Source organism: Pecten maximus, chromosome 3, assembly GCF_902652985.1.
Source record: "Pecten maximus chromosome 3, xPecMax1.1, whole genome shotgun sequence".
Taxonomy (NCBI): domain Eukaryota; kingdom Metazoa; phylum Mollusca; class Bivalvia; order Pectinida; family Pectinidae; genus Pecten; species Pecten maximus.
This window is the reverse complement of record NC_047017.1, coordinates 5,678,987-5,695,353: the sequence shown is the minus strand read 5'-3', so window position 1 is coordinate 5,695,353 and position 16,367 is coordinate 5,678,987.

The following is a 16,367-nucleotide window of genomic DNA, read 5'->3' as shown; positions in this document are numbered from 1 at the left end:
TTGTGGTATTGTATGAATTTATAGTTCAGTGAAAGTGCTGTATGGGTTCATCAACAACAAGTCAGTGCATGTCCTAGGTCCCTAGCCCCGAGGTGACGTATGGGAAAATGCCTGAAAGTTCTATAGCAATGTGATAAACCAACATGGCTGTCTACCTCACAGGGACCTGAGAATTTGTTACAGTATAGCTTATTTGGACCTATCCTGGTGTGCATAGCTCATTTTCAGACATTTTATGGGGTCCAAATTAAAATTCGGTAAAATAACGCCCCTCGATGTACACTGGGCCTGAGAATTTGCTACAGTCTATGTCCATTATAGATAAGGTCCAAATGCACAAAGACTTGCAAATTACCAGGTCCCTGTGCTATACACACACTAAGATAGGTGCAAATACACTTAGACTTAACAAATTCTCAGGTCCCTGTCTTATACAGACCAAGGGAAAGATCCAAAATCCACATAGACTGTTATATATTCTCAGGTCCCTGTGCTTTACAAACTAAGGGAAGGTCCAAATACACATAGACTGTTACATATTCTCAGGCCCCTGTGCAATACACACTGAGAAGGTCCAAATACATCCAGAGTGTTACATATTCTCATGTCAATGTGCTTTACACACTTGGAGAGGTCCAAATAACTTAGACTTAACAAAATTCTCAGGTCCCTGTGCTTTACACACTAGAGAAGGTCCAAATCTTCACGGACTGTTGCATATTTTTAAAGGTCAGTGTGCTTTACACACTAGGAGATCTCGATACACTTGACTTAACAAATTCTCAGACCCCTGTGCTTATACAATAGGGAAGGTTCAAATCCATATGGACTGTTACAAATTATCAAGTCCCTGTGCTTTACACACTAGGGAAAGTCCAAATCCACATAGACTTAACAAATTCTCGGGTCCCTGTGGTTTACCTGGGAGAAATTACAGTTCACACTGAGAAAATATCACGGGGCCGTCATCATAGTCTGGTTTCTATATACAGTTTACGAGATCCCCTTGTCAGCCAGGACTAAACAAGTCGTCTGTTAGTTCGAGGTATTCCTTTATTTTTGTGGTAGCTACGATCGACGCGACATACATGTACACCACATGTGGTACCGGAAACGCTGTATAAAACACAGGGAAACTATGATACAGCGACACCGTTTTCTTTATAACCTTGTTTGGGAGTGAAACATTCCATAGTCTATATGTACAATATGCCGAGATATATACATTTTTTCGTAAACACGTGTAATCCACGAGGTGCGGCTACTCCATATATATTTGTTTTTCTTGTACAATTGTGACAACCGCTTCTCTTGCACTGTATCAATTTACAAATAAATTGTTCAGTAAATTGTGCAAACGTTCGATTCTAAACCGCCGTAGTTGTCAATATGTAGCCAAGTTTTGCCAAATAATGCTTCGCCTGCAGTTTCTTTTTTTATCATTTTCGTGTTTAGTTTAAACATTATTTTATTCAACAAGACACAATAACATTACATATACAGAAAATAGAAAATGGGATGGGAAAACAAGCTTAAAGCTTATATTTTCGTGTTTACGGAATGTAACACGAGTGTGTCCTTTAATATGACACTATCAATAAGGCTAAATGAACTTTATTATTTGGTTCTCGTGTGCCGATTTTTCTAAATAGATGAGGGTTTGGTGTGGTTTGGTTTATTTTGTTTAACGTCCTATTAACAGCTAAGGTCATTTAAATAGACGAGGGAGGGAGTTATCATTAGTTTGAGTCAGATTTTGAACATATGAGCGTTTTTTTTTTGTTTTTTTTGTTTGTTTTTGCAAACCAGTCATTATCCATTTTCATATAAACCTCTTAAAATATGAGAAACAATGATTAACATGGTTCTTTGTCTTTGTTTCACATTAATTAACACATATGTGCTCTAATTTTATGGTTCAATATAATGGATATTTCAGAAGAAATGTTTGGTGGTGATGCTTTCCCACACATTCTTATATCGAAGAATAATGAAGGATATTTTTTATTCAACCAGGAAAACACACGAGAAGAGTGGCTTTTTTCGCTTCAGAGCAGATTGGGGAGGGCCTGGGAACCAAGTACTTATCTTTTTATTGTCTAATTTTTCATGTTTTTTTTTTTTAAATATTTTTTCCCTGTATAATTGAACTTAAGACCGTGACTCGTCTTTTGGTATATCACAGACCCATTTTAAACATATGCGATAAATAAAACACACCCTCACTTTGCCAACTGCGTTTTAGAAGTGTTTATTAAGTATTTTCCTTGCATCTGGTTCCGTCTTCGATAACTTTCATGCATGACTTTTCTTGTGTTGTCTCGATGTTTGTAAAATAGGCTGTGTAATTTATGTTTAAGTGGTATCGGGGACGAATTTCACTATTTGTTTAAATGTCAAAAAGAAGAAACCACTGTTATTAGAAAAAAAATATGTGGCCTACTACATATGTGAAAAATCCAATTATTCTTAAATTAGAATGTCTGCTGAATATTTGCAATGTCCAAATTGAGACCAATCTAGCACTGTTTCTAAGAAAAGTGATGTTATTGATTTGAATATAGTACACGTACATGTATTTAAAGCAGAATGTATACTTGTTATTTACTTGTGTCTTGATAAAGGGGAAGATTGCCTCGAAAATTCGACTTATTTGTCTGTACTGTTGTTATTACTACTTGACAAATTATGTACATTGTATGTATATATATCTACACGCGTAGTTACATGTATTATGCACTGTATGTATCCATCTTTTCATGCTAATTTCATTTGTTTGTCACAAATGTCCTCAAGTAACATATTTTCATGTGTCTGAGTGAATCAATAAAAATCTTGAAATCTTGAAATCTAAAACTATCTTTGGTACACATGGGTCCTGCTCTTTCACTGTGTATTGACGACGTACCCGACGTGTAGACTCTGGATTAACACATGGGGGGACTTTGTCCGCTTTCGGTACAAGTCACAGGGGCTTGGCACGATTTTCCAAATGATGGTCCATATATATATATATATATATATATATTATAGTGACACTATAAAACATATATATATGGACCATCATTTGGAAAATCGTGCCAAGCCCCTGTGACTATATATATATATGTATTATAGTGACAAGTCGTCTTTTTAGTCTCACGGTGTTTCGGGATGTTCCTGGTTGAACATACAATTGTGTAAACTGACAATGTACATGTAACGGTAATGTATTAAAATTTGACACTCACAAGAATTAATAATTATACAAGTATCTTCTATATATACCTTACACATGATGTTTTATATATTATGTCTGACAAGTAACACTTTTTTTTAACTTTTTTTTTATGGACATGTCCTACTGGTAAAACATTCCTAAATAAACTCACTGAATACGATAGTGTTCCAGAAGATATACATGTATTTGAAACTAGTATTACTTTTGTCACGCATTCTTGACTCTTAATTCTTAGAGTTTTCATTTTTTTCATTTTCTTCTAAAAAGTTTTGTTATTGAAATGTGTATCTGTTATCCATTATTGACCTTGGACTCTGTCTAAACCGAACTCTGTCTAATCCAGATCTTTGTCTAAACGGCCAAATAATTTAGTCCCGCAAATTTCGTTCATCTATAGTAGTTTAACTGCATACTCCGGACTTTATTCTGTGTTTCAAAGTTTCGTTCTTTCTTTACACTTGTAAATCTACGCTGTGTAAACACAATGTATCTATATACATAAGATAAGACAAGATTTATTATATACTTAATGTTATTATAGCATTTTGAAGTTAGTTTTATTTTCACTTGCGAAGAAACTTTTTTTTTAAATTGGTAATATTAGTTGATATTCCTATGTTTTACAAGTTCAAGTTCTTTATTAACTTTGAGTCTGTCGACTCATCAGTATCCTGCAAAGGTACATTATTATACTCATTAACATAACAATGACAATATCAAAGAATAATAGATACGTATAAGAGACAATATACTTGGAGAGCATAACTAAGTTAATGGAATTCTTTTGGCATTAGCCGCTTTAATATATATTTGGCCAAATTTTCTATATATTTTTTGTGTGTGTGTTTTGTCCGTTGAATAACGGTATAAATTTAAACATGCTTGGCTTTTTAAAATAGTAACTTTTCAAAAAATTCTTACGTATATCAGAATAGCATGGACATTTTAGAATACAATTAAATTCATCTCCGATATACATAACGACAAATATCCCCATGTCCATTATAATATTGGTGATTATAAAAAGAGGAAATTATATCAAATTACTAGGCGAGAAATAATATAAAAAATAAATAAATGAAGGTTTGAATACACACGAGAGATGGTCGGACACGGTGCTTCACTTGAGATGTTAACAGGGAAGTCTGTAACATGCTGGATTTTATAAAATACAGACTTTCAATTGCTCACGTCCTCTTAAGTGATTCACTACACCACGTGAGATTCTCCGAAAGTGACGTCATTTGTCATGTCGTGCTTTGGTGTATTTGGAATGACAAGATGCAACTAATTAAAGGGAAGATAATTAATATCCATATGCAAATGGTTATTTATTTTCAAATATAAAATATGAAGTCGAATTATTCATCTTGTATGACTCAATAATTGGGTTTAAAATTGAAAATGGTAAGATATCTGTTGTATCTTTTGCCGTAATAATTTCGTCTAAAAGTAACTTAAAACACTCCTATAATGAGAGGGGAAAATATATATATATAAAAGTAAACTAATTTACGCAGATACACACGATATCAGTGGTGTCTAGCTCGGTAGAGTTACTTCCCTTGGTACATGTAAACTTTCTGGTTGATTAATTAATTAATGCTGACGGAATTAGATTTACAACCGCAAGGTAAAGTAGACAATAAGAAATATTGAAAAATATAATGTTCTCTACACCACATCAACCTGAGAGACAATCTACTTACATCATATCACGTGATATGATGGCATGAGTCAATTGTCTATTTTTTTTCTGAGAATTTCGTGTAGATATTATTGCTCCATTCTGTGTATTTCACTTCTGTCCGAGGTAACTGGAATCGTCTCTGGCGCTGATACACAGAAGCCGAGAATTGATAATAATATTTAGCTTTCTCTATTGACATGAGTACTTTGGAGGTATAATCGACAGGAGAAAGAAATATATTTATGATATATTGAGTAAGTATATTAAGGTAAAAGAAAAAAAAATGGAGTTTGAAACTTTATTTTTTAATTTTGATTGGGTTATTTGGCTAAAATACAAATGCAAAATACATAGTCCAGTAATATGTGTTTAACACCAATATATTGGTAACGGTTTTCAAACGAAATACTGGTATTTGTATAACCTTTACGTATCGTCTCCCTTTGCCCTTGCTTGGAGTTGGAATTTTATGACGCATACAATATACATATATATGTGATATACTCTACACACTTGAGAAAATAACCTCTTCCACGGATCTGTATACCGCAGACCGCACCTAGGGCACTCATGGCCGCAACTAGGGCACGCGTGGGTTTCCACGAAATATTTAATCACCTAGCTCACTCTACTTTTGTATACAAATATTTTACATAAACATCTCCGGCAAATTTACTTTTGTTTTAATCATATGTCATTGCTTCAAAATATAATCAGCGGATGAAGATACCATTATATAAACTTAAGTGGTCCTCTCCTCAAAAGTCGGTAAGTGCGCCGACCACATAACTTCAGGGGGAGATATCTAAGGTGTGTGGTTCGACACCCCCTCACCCGTGTCGGGTTGTGTTTCTCGAAAAGCTGAGAAACGGGCCGTTCTGTGCTGTCGTGGTTGTGTCCTTGGACAATATACTTTACCGTATTTGCTCTAAATGGTATGTCTCGGGCCTCCCGTATGTTATTCAGTGAGGTTGTCACCAACTACTACAAGGAGTTCCCGCCTGAAAATGACCATGACTGTTACGGGGCGATAAACCCAACAAATAAACTCATTAACAAATGTGTATTTGTATAATATGACAGCGTCAATAGATGAATATATAATTCCATAACCAAATAGAATGAATTCAGAAGGAAAAAGATAAATATGAAGGTATTGCAGAGAAGTGGCAAGTTACAAAAGCCGATAAGGATCATTCGTCGAAGGAGGATTTTTTTTGTTTTTTTTTGTTGTTTTTTGTTTTGCTATAAAACGTGTTTGACCCTTCTACAAAAATTATCCAAACCGGCTTACGTAGCAAGTATATCAATCCTGAGAACATTTATCATTTCATACTACAAGTACATATATGTGAATGACTGCTTGACACCATCCTCGATACCCCATTGATATTGATATTGACACTGACACTGACAGTGACATTGATATTGATATTGACACTGACACTGACATTGACACTGACACTGACACTGACACTGACATTGACAATGACATTGACACTGACACTGACAATGACATTGACACTGACACTGACACTGACAATGACACTGATATTGACACTGACATTGACACTGACACTGACACTGATATTGACACTGATATTGACACTGACATTGACACTGATACTGACATTTACACTGACATTGACATTGACACTGACACTGACACTGACATTGACACGGACACTGACATTGACACTGACATTGACATTGACACTGACACTGACAATGACAATGACAATGACATTGACACTGACACTGACACTGACACTGACACTGACATTGACATTGACATTGACACTGACACTGATACTGACACTGACATTGACACTGACACTGACATTGACATTGACACTGACACTGACAATGACATTGACATTGACATTGACACTGACATTGACATTGACACTGACATTGACATTGACATTGACATTGACATTGACACTGACATTGACATCGACATTGACACTGACATTGACATTGACACTGACACTGATATTGACACTGATATTGACACTGACATTGACACTGATACTGACATTTACACTGACATTGACATTGACACTGACACGGGCACTGACATTGACACTGACATTGACATTGACACTGACAATGACAATGACAATGACATTGACACTGACACTGACACTGACATTGACATTGACATTGACACTGACATTGACATTGACATTGACACTGACACTGACATTGATACTGACACTGACATTGACATTGACACTGACATTGAGATTGACATTGACACTGACATTGACACTGATATTGACACTGACATTGACACTGACACTGACATTGGCATTGACATTGACATGCGAACTCCGGAGAAGATAACTTAGGCCAAACAAAATAAATAAAACATTATGATAATGTTAATATGCTTGTTGACTGTTTCTGCCTGAATTTATAAAATCAATCTTTGTCTGTGTTTTACAATGACTTCTCAATTAAAAATATCGATAATGGAACTCTCTGGTTTCAACGTTGGCCTGGTACTACTTCAGCCAATCGGAACACCTCGCCTCCGTCTGCCAACGTTTCGTAGAAAAGGACGAGGGGTTCCGATTGAATTTCAGCTAACTCAAGGCCTAAGGAGCCCGTTTCACGTCGCGTAATTCTCCAACATATTTGTAGTAGCTCGGCACATACTGGCTACACACACTCCCTACAAACCTACTCCAAATAGATACTTTGTCGCTTTGCAGTCAAAGCTCTATTTATGTATAAATATCCTTGTAACAAACAGAAACAAATGTTACTATCAAAGACGAAACGAAATGATATACATGTAAGACAACGGTTGTGATAGGATAGAAAGAAAGGTAGAGAAAGGATGAAACAAGTTGAACGTACATATATTACATATAAATACCTGTCATCCAATATTTTACTAAAGTCTGCGAGATGATAAGTCGTTTTTATTTTACGAACTACTAAGTCGTTATGTCGGGATCGAAACATGTATAAAGTCGTCATTGCGAGATACCAAGTCGTCATTACAAAATATTTAGTCGTTATATCGAGATACATGCTTTAAGTCGTGATTACGTTATGCTACGAGGGCTGATTGATATGCTTGTGAGCCTCATATTGTTGCCGGACATATTGTATTATTTTTTCAACATAATCCCCAATCTACACTTTTGCCAGCGGTGTTTAAGGCCTCAATGCCACTTTTATAGAACTCCTTTTCTTGGCTGTTCAGAAAGTAATCAACTACCTGTATGACGTTATCATCGGACTGAAAGTGGGTGCCTGGAATAGCTGTTTTCAGTTTTGGAAATAGATGAAAGTCTGATGGAGCGAGGTCAGGTGAATAAGGCGGATGGTCAATCAATTTAAAGCCACAATCGTGAATGGCAGCCATGGCAATGACAGACTTGTGAACAGGAGCATTGTCCTGATGGAATAACACACATTTAGGGAGCTTTCCGCGGCGCTTAAGTTTAACACTTTCCCGTAACTGCCTCAGATTCTTTGTTTTTTTTGGAGATAATCTATCAGCAGAATACAATCTCCATCCCAGAAAACCGAGGCCATAACCTTCCCAGCTGATGGAACAGTCTTTGCCTTGTTTCGATTGTTGTTTGGCCTCTAGGGTAAAATGATGGACCCATGTTTTATGAATAGTGACAAATCTGTGAAGAAAGTTGGCAGGATCTTCCTCAAAAAGGTTACGATAAGCACGCGATAATGTGCGCCTGGTGTGCTTCTTATCAACTGTCAGAAGTCGTGGTACCCATCGGGCCGAAAACTTTCTCATTGCAAGATCCTCGGTCAGAATGGAATGCACTCTTTGCTCTGAAATGCCAACTCTACTGGCTATATATCTTTCTGTGACTCGTCTGTCAGTCATAACAATATCATGAATTTTATTGACCATTTTTGGGGTTGCAACATTAACAGGTCTTCCAGGACGGGGGTCATCCTCAAGGCTCTGTAGACCGCGCTGAAATACGCCACCCACCTTTTCACTGTAGCATTTGAAGGGGCATCTTTTCCTAGTATGACTACCATATCATTATGGTTATCCATAGGTGTTAAACCTTTTTATGCAAACATTGGATCACTGCTCTTTCACCGATTTTGTCCATTTTACAAAATCGGTTAGGGTTAGGGTGAAAGAGTCTGTCATTGCCATTCACGATTGTGGCTTTACATTGCTTGAACATCGGCCTTATTCACCTGATCTTGCTCCATCAGACTTTCATCTATTTCCAGATCTGAAAACAGCTGTTTCAGGCAGCCTAACCCAAACCCTAAGATGCAGTGGATAACATTCTGAACAGACAAGAAAAGGAGTTCAATATAAGTAGCATTGAGGCACTTAAACACCGCTGGCAAAAGTTTATAGATACTGAAGGAGATAATGTTGAAAAATAATACAATATGCCGCAAAATTCAAATCCTCCAATATGAGGCTCACAAGCTATCGTATTAAAGTAAAACGTCACATTTCTCACCTCGAAAATTTGTTGTATGCACCACGAGAGATCAAAATGAGCCACTCGCTAATTAGCGATTGATAATGACGCTTTTTCGCTCCCATAAAAGTGCAATTTAAGAAAATAAAACTGCACGATTTTCACGTCTTCGACCAAAAAAAGCGTCGTTTTACAACATATTTTCGCTTTTCGGCTCGAAAAAAAGGGGAAGAAGGTTAGGGCCATTTGAGCGAAAATTTGTTAAAAGGTAAAAAGTGGCATTTTATTTTGTTTATTTTCTTATTGCCACGATTCTTGGTTATAGTTCGATGCATAATGGATAACATTAAATCATTTCCCATTTTCATATTTACATATGAATCATTCCATGTCTCAATTCTATAAAGAGTGTTTGCAAACCTTTTCAAACTCCTTCAAAGCACAACAAAGTGACAAAAGTGAAACAAGGTACGGGTTTAAATGCATGCCATGCAAATATTCAGATCCTGTATATTTTTTCTCTCTTTTAAAAAATGTTTGTTTATCAATTTAACAAATGTATATCCATTCATTCTATCATATTTACATGAACAGTTCATTCTAGTAAACTAAAACCTGGCTGGCAATTTATTTTATTTATTTTTGTAATTCAGTACAGAATAGCCATCACGTCATTGTCTATGTACGTCTAGGTAATGGAATTCATACTTCAGAGCTTGATAGTGCTTATTGATTGTATAATGTTTGTTCCGGAGAGACTGGTACATTGAACCAAGGTAATTGTAGTTCTGTGCCAACCTGGAATTCAAATACTGACGCATTTCATCTTTATAATTGCGACTGCTTAAAACTATCTAAAAATGAAATATATTTGCTGTAGTTACTAGGTTCAGTGATGGTTTTAACTCCTATATACAGCCTTAAATTTGAAATTGGGTGTACATGATGATTTTGAAAATAACTGTTCTATATTTGAGTATCGTCAAGGTGACCGAACTTTGTATTTGTTTAGAAATGGAAAGCTCAAAGTACAAATAATATTTGCATTGTGATAAATGTTCAGCACGTAAAACCATGTTAACTAAAACATGGTGGTCGTAACACGCCTCAAACTACGAGGCGAACAGTAGAATTTTCAAACAAATGTCCGTATGGGCATAACCCTAAATTCACCCACTTTATAAATCCAATACATACATGTACTTGATATGTTAAACATGTATCTGCGTTGTTGTTGTTTTTTGTAGTTTTTTGTGTGTTTTTTATTTTTTTTTTTTTGGGGGGGGGGGGGGGGGGGGGGGGGGGGGGGCATCATATGTGACAATACTGAATCCTAAAAATTAAATCATCGCCAAATCCCGACTCTGACGAGCTTTCCTTGACGGGATTTATTTTAAAGGATCCTAAATAAGTTGCAGAGATTCTTTGGGAATGTTTCGGCTTGGTCTTGATTGAACCCATATATGTAGCAACTGGTGTTTCTGAAAGCACTTCCGGCGGTTTTCTGAACTTCCGGCCAGAGTAGATATTACTCCGCGAAGATGAGTTTGGGGAAACGGAATCACCATGGACGGGTTCCTTGGTGTCTGGAATCAGTACATTGATCAAGGGTTTCCCTGGTGGAGCCGATTCCTCGAGCTGTGTTCTGTTCTCTTTGGTAGACTTATAGGTGTCGCCACTGGCCACTCTCCTTGGATTTGTACAAGTATCGCGTCTCCCGTTACGTGTAAGTGACGTCACACTTACAGGAGAAATGGCGCATGCGCTTCCAATGACTGGATTCACGTCTTTCTCGTGGTCAACTTCAGATTGACAGAGAGAGCTACAGGGTGAATGAGACCGAACATATTTCCCTGGTGATTGTGATTTTGTCACGTGATCGAGAAGTATCGTCTCGAAGTCTAGATGGTCTCTGTCTGTTGCTAATCCTGACGTGTTTTTACTGGTAGTGATAGACATGTGCTTCACCCAAATTTCAATGTTAGACCCGTTCTGTACCAAATAGGCAGCATCCAAGTTTTTAGTTTTCATCAGTTTCCCGTTCGGTTTGACTGCTTGACAATAATGATTCTTAAATTGTATGAATAGGTCAATTTCTTTCGGTGATTCCTTTTGCTCAAGTGTGAAGGAAATGACATGAGTTGTTTCATCTTTTAAAACTGTAGGTTCGTACATAAATCGTTGCTTAGAAGCGCATAGTTTAACCCGACAGAAAATCCTCGTGACGTCATTACCGACAATGAACGCAATAACGCTTATGATGATTACTATTGCACTCGTACCGGATATCACGGAGACCGGATCACTGGTAGGGGGCGCTGTACGGCTCTTCTTTGGTTTGTAGTTACCGATACTGAGGACTGCCATTTTTGTAAAACTTTCTGTCGTTGTCATCGTCGTCGTTGTTGCTGTCATCACTGGTGTTGTTGTTGTTGCTGCTGCTGCTGCTGTCGTTTTTACCGTATTTGTAGTAATGTTATGAACTGTAATTATAGGATAAAGTTTATGTTAGATCTTGTTTCACTGTTACTTCGGAGAGAGTTCAAACAAGGGCGGATAACTCGATATTCACTACACAACTTAATATGTCTTGAAGTCGCATTTAGAATAACAATACATCTTTAAAATATCTTAATACAATATTTGCGTCAAATAATAATAGGAAGGACAAACCTGCATGTTTCATGCAAATGTAGTAATTTGCTCGATTACATTTCTCATCCTCCCACCAGATGTCGCTGATAGTGTCAGTATAAGCTATTCCAGCACAATCCTCACTTTTCTTCTCAACAGAGGGTTTAGCCCTGTCTCCGTCTCGGAAGGTCAGGTAGGGATTCTCTTCGGACCCATCAAGGTATTCAAATGTGTTTTGACTGTTTGGTTTATAAAACCCTAGCCAGTGCATTCTTCCCCTACAAGACAGAGGTTAAAGGCCAATAAAAAATATGTGAACATACAGACACTTGAACGAATGAACGAAAATGTAACTAATTTAAAACTTATAAAACATATAATCAAGATATAAATTTACATAGAGACCCCTAAAAACACGGAGATTATATACGGCAAGCCAACTTAACATTTATTTAAGGGGCAATGTCGATCCATGAATGTGATTAGTGTACTTTTCTTGGTTTTCACTTATGATGAACAAAGTCAACTTCTTTACATACAAGTCGCCAACATGTTTATTTCACCAACACCCTGTAAACGTGAATTGAGCTTAGAATCGGTTTGTGAAGCAGTAGAATTAATTCATAAACAGTGCTACACATGGAAGGTATAACATCCATATATGGCAAGTCAAGTTGTCATTTTTTCGTGGAGCAATGTTGATCCAGTATTTTACCAAATAACGTAAGGTATCTCATCTATTATATAAGATATCTTATAAATTATATAAGATATTTTATAATGTTTAGTAGATATCTTATGTAATAATTAAGATATCTTATAAAGTATATAAGATATTTCATAATGTTTAGTAGATATCTTATGTAATAATTAAGATATCTTATAAATTATATAAGATATTTCATAATGTTTGGAAGATATCTTATGTAATAATTAAGATATCTTATAAAGTATATAAGATATTTCATAATGTTTAGAAGATATCTTATGTAATAATTAAGATATCTTATAAAGAATATAAGATATTTTATAATGTTTAGAAGATATCTTATGTAATAATTAAGATATTTTATAAAGTATATAAGATAGTTTTATAAAGTTTAGAAGATACCTCATGTAATTATATAAGATATCTGATATAATTTGGAACATTCCTGGATCAACGTTGCTCCTTGAATAAATGCGTACTTGGCTTACCAAAACAGTAAGAGATATATCAAACGATTGAACACACAAATAACAATTGCGTCTTTGATATGAATTAAGTAACACATACAACAAATACCGAGAGGAATGTAAAACTGTAACATTCAGCTATTGTTTCTGGTACCCATGATTAACACAAGGGATCAAAATTGTGGAAATTCAGAGAAGTGAAGCCCGGGAATGGATACAATTTGATCAACCTACCTTCTGTCCATTTCATCTATGAAGAAAGCATGGTTATCAGTATTAACAGAGGCGAGCGTCGCCTGTCGTCTCTCACAGACAGCCTTCGCGTCGTCCCAATTCAGCAGACTGTCCACGTCGGAGCTGATCCAGTAACAGGCCGACCCATGCAGTATCCATCCACAATCTCCACAGCCTGCGAAAAGGATTGTAATACGATTTGACCACATTTCAATAAAGAATAATTAAATTGCATCATACTGCAAATTTGTCCTAGGAATCGTCAGTGATGCAAACAGCCAAAAGGGTTGATACATTGGAGGCGAACGGAAAAATACCCCAAAACAAATAGGTCTAAATATGTCAAACTGTTCAGTTTAGAGTTAGATACTGTAAATCAAAAATGAAAATGAATTAAACTCTACCATGGAGTTGTTTTGTTCAAACAAAACGGTTTCCAAACTCTGTTTAGTATGGTTAAATCTAATTAAACCGGATTTATAAAGCGTCGTCTTTCGTTTCTGACGACATTTTGATTTTTAGTCCTCTATTATTTTTTTTAAATGTTAAGAATCTAAGTGGAATTCATTGTGTTAATGATATCTTTTTTTTAAATATGCTTTATGATTTGATCTAGGTTGATGGCGGTGAGTTTCGGTTTTAGGATTACCGGTATTAGATAAAATGTATGCGTAAGATTCCTCAGAAGTCCTAATCAAGAACCCCACTACTTTCTGAATTACAATAGTGAAGTCGTTCTTCATATCCCCTGATACACATTCAATACTGAAATATCAAACGGTTAAACATATTCATAATAAAGAGTGAATTTGACATATGATTTCCAATACCTACTATTTATAGTTTATTTACCTTAAAATGCACGAGGAGTTTGAATCCGTTATACTAATGCAGACAAAATCTACACTTACCGGCGACGTTAGTTCCGTATAATCTCACCAGGAATGTACTACACAACAATAACACACATAAACTCCAATCCGCCATCGCTCCTTCACAACGCCAAGTGACTAGAACAGTGTCCGAGTGTCCGAGTGGTCACGATGTCCAGATGACACCGTACCCATAACACACTTTGTAATACACCATTGACTTACACAGTTACATTATGTTTTAATATTTTTGTAAGAAGCACGTTTGAAAGATTCTTCCTCTGGAAACGGTTATTCAAGAATGTAGTCTTGTTTCAGAAACACAAAACGGAGCCACCGAAATGATTTTTGTTCTGTTAAACAAGTAAATTGTGTTATCCTTTCATGACAAATATTCCTGTGACAACGTAGTTCGCTGCAATGAATCAACAATTCAAAAGCAAAAGGGAAACTTCAAACTAAGCATATCAATCGGGTTCCACACCCGTAGGTGAGCGGTCCTTCAATATTGTAAATGGATAACAAATATAGTAGATCTGTGATTGGCTAGTCGTCTCCTGACGATGAGCTCTTTCTCCGTATTTGTTTTTTCTATCCAATATATCCGGTAGCATCTGTTTGACACAAGGTTGACAACCCAAATCAATAAAATCCCATTAATGATAATTCAGTGTAAATTTGGAAAAAATTAGTAATGCATGTAGTAAAAACTGGATTTTTCCCCGCGAATTTGTTGTTCGTCAACCGGAATTGGGCGAAATGTTAAGTATTTAGCGACCATTATGATTTTATTTAATTAATATCTGTATTATAGAATTTCACAATTCCCATATTTTTTCTAGAACAAAATGGTTGCCCTGTAATTTTTCGACTGCCTTATTTGGCATTTGCAAGGAGTTGGCTGGCTTCAATTAAGCTGAACGATGAACTTCCAGCTTCGTCACGATTAAAAGTACTTTTTTTGGTTTATTTCGAATCCATAGAGAAAGAAAGCCGGACAAAAGACAGATGATACACAAAAAAACAACAACTTTATTTTGTTTTTTGTTTTTTTTTTATTTATTTATTATTTTTATTTGCTCTAAGTTCTGTTGCAAACTGATACCAGACAAGTAAGTATAATACAAAGATTATTATTATGATTCACTTAGTATTAACAGTTTCAAGACATCATGAAGAATTTTCACGGTTGTTGTGAAAACGGGCTTAACGTTTCTGAAACGTTTTTAATTTCTTTATATCTGTTTTCGCGACTTTTAGTGAAAATCAGAAGCCCTACAGTGAAAACAGATCAGTGCTTCATTTTTCTGAGAATGGACATATTTATGTTTATATTTAAACAATATTTTATTCATTACTCAAAATACTCAATACATATACAAATATTTATATGGGATGGGAAAACAAGCTTAGAGCTTATATTAATTCTTTTCCCATGTACATACAAAGGCAAATATAAATCTTCGGAACTGAAACACCTTACATCAATATGAAATGAAATAATGATATTAATTGGTTACAAGTAACACCAATAGACATATATACATGTGATGAATAGAATTTATAGTGGAAATAACGACAGTGACGCCTGTAAATAAAATTACCTTATAGAGCTATGTATAAATGTATGTCATTATACATTCGATAGATGACTTAATAAGTTCAAACATATAAGCTAAAACGTTTATTTACTTTAACTTTGTACTGTCAAGAATATTTGATCATTTTCCTGTTTTGAATAAGTATCATTTCCCCATAGCAATTTTTTTCCAGTTAGTGTTATATCTAGCTGAAATAGGGTATTTTGTCTGATTATGTTGTAATTGCCACAAGATAGTAAAAAAAATGGTAAGTACTTCCTACTCATCCACAAGAACATAATGGACTTTCCTCTAAATTTCTTATGTATAAATGTTGTTTAAAATTACTACATTAGAGCCGTAATCTGGTATGTAAGATTTGAGGATTTCTATTTCCAATGTTAAGACATTGAAGGATTATTACTTTTTCTCACACCTTTTCATGTGTAATATGCATTTTTCCCATGTGGAGCACCCATGTGGGTATCTCTATTCCACTTAGGTGCACCGAGTAAACTCAGG